This window comes from Schistocerca piceifrons, chromosome 1 (genome assembly GCF_021461385.2).
Source record: "Schistocerca piceifrons isolate TAMUIC-IGC-003096 chromosome 1, iqSchPice1.1, whole genome shotgun sequence".
NCBI classification, from domain to species: domain Eukaryota; kingdom Metazoa; phylum Arthropoda; class Insecta; order Orthoptera; family Acrididae; genus Schistocerca; species Schistocerca piceifrons.
Genome location: NC_060138.1, coordinates 1,117,088,961 through 1,117,091,220, shown reverse-complemented (window position 1 = coordinate 1,117,091,220; position 2,260 = coordinate 1,117,088,961). Strand labels below are relative to the sequence as shown.

Below are 2,260 nucleotides of genomic sequence, written 5' to 3'. Positions count from 1 at the left end.
CAGATTAAAACTGTGTGCCGGACCGAGACTCGAACTCGGGACCTTTTCCTTTCGCGGGCAAGTGCTCTACCAACTGAGCTACCCAAGCATGACTCACGCCACGTCCTCACAGCTTTACTTCTGCCAGTACCTCGTCTCCTACCTTCCAAACTTTACAGAAGCTCTCCTGCGAAACTTGCAGAACTAGCACTCCTGAAAGAAAGGATATTGCAGAGACATGGCTTAGCCACAGCCTGGGGGACCTTTCCAGAATGAGATTTACACTCTGCAGCGGAGTGTGCGCTGTTACGAAACTTTCTGGCAGATTAAAACTGTGTGCCGGACCGAGACTCGAACTCGGGACCTTTTCCTTTCGCGGGCAGAAGTAAAGCTGTGAGGACGGGGCGTGAGTCGTGCTTGGGTAGCTCAGTTGGTAGAGCATTTGCCCGCGAAAGGCAAAGGTCCCGAGTTCGAGTCTCGGTCCGGCACACAGTTTTAATCTGCCAGGAAAGTTTAATAACAGCGCACACTCCGCTGCAGAGTGTAAATCTCATTCTGGACTGTATTAACAAGTCTCAATGTTAATACTACAAAGAATTATTAACACTCACAAAACACTCAAAATGTTAAATATTGAACATTAACATATATCATTCCATCATGAGGCTAATTTTTGACAAAGTCGAATGTACTTATTTCTTACAAATGAAACACACACAACACTGGTGTAATATTCTATAATATTTATTATTTGCTACACGAACTGGTTTCCGGCTGTTACGTCATCATCAGGTACAAAGATAAGTATGTGGTGCAGAGAAATTTTGTTGGATCAAAGATTTTAAACTAGTGCATATACAGAGTATCTCCATTTCCAGAGATGAAAATGTTAATGTTAGAATATAAATAAATAAGCGAGGTTATTTCAGTGTAAACGTGATTTAATACTATTTAACTAAGATAGAATACGTGACACATTAACTAATGAACTACAGACAAATTAGAACACTTGTACATAGAAGAACATAACTGAACAATAAGCTTTGGTGACATATTCCAAAGATGTGGCTGGGCAAAATAATCTTGTCTATAATACATCATAATTTACAAAAAGATAAGATGTAACAGTCATATTAAGCAGGTGAGATTTTTTTTAGTACAACAAGAGAAATTATAGTAACTGAAATAAACGGAATGGAGCAGGTGAGTAAGAGGGATAATTTACAATATGGCTTGGATGGAACTGTGAGTAGGACTTGCAGTTAGAAGTGGTGAGCCAAGGGAACTGTGCCTAGTCATTCAGTACTAGACTTAGGCCGATGGACATGTGTTTATTATTTTCCATAATTTCAAGCAATTCATCTTCCTTCTTTTGTGGATGTGAGGTAAGATTACTTATTACTTTTACAATAATTAGCCATTTTAGTCATATTTAACAATTTCGAAAAATTTCTGCAACTTACGCATTTCGTCTGGAACTAATTGTTATTGCTGAGTGGTAGCCACGAAGATTTCTTTTTCCATCTCGGTACATCGGTGGTTAAGTGTCAGACTACAAATTCAAGGGGGGGGGGGAGGAGGGGAAAGGGGGGGATTCGATCCCTGGTCAATTGGAGGCTTTTTTTTTAATCCCATCTCACTTCTTTCACCTCTGTCAGTATTTGATGATGTGAAAAACATTGCGCTGCACCGTGGTTCGGAATTCGCTTTAAACTGCAGGACCACACAGCTGGCTTAGTAAGTCAGTGCAAAAATCGTAAGAACACAATGCCTTACCACCATGTAGGATCACGCCTAGTAAAGCGCTATAGTGTTTAGAACGATCTTCCGATCGATAACTGCTTTACTTTTACTTTACTTTCTCAACTAAAACGTAGCTGTTTAAGTCGCTTAGGAGGTGAATTAAAGATTATTTCTTCGATGTTAATCGTATTCGTACAAGTCAAATCGAGTTTGGATCTTTGAAAATTGATGCCTATTGTCTGTGAGTATTGGCTGCTTTCAGTGTTTTTGCGAGTTCTCAAGCTTCAAAGTGTTCTGGAGTTAAACACAGATCTTATTATATAATTCACTTCGAAAACTTACACAGACCAAAGGGTAACTAGCAAAAATAAAAAATTTAGAACGTTGTCTAATAATGAAGAAGTAGTGTAATATACCACACTGTGATTCCGACAAACGTATTTCAAGACAAACTCATATTCACTAAGATTATCTCCGGCATATAAACCTAACATGGATGTAATGTCGACAATTGAGTTACACGAATAAGGTAAATTAG

At 39.0% G+C, this 2,260-nt stretch overlaps 1 non-coding gene across 1 annotated transcript; it reads left to right on the top strand.

Annotated features, from left to right (window-relative positions):
* The first annotated feature begins 393 nt into the window (after positions 1 to 393).
* Trnas-cga lies at positions 394 to 468 on the top strand. Its single transcript has one exon. It is a non-coding gene; the product is annotated as a tRNA-Ser (tRNA).
* Positions 469 to 2,260: the final 1,792 nt, after the last annotated feature.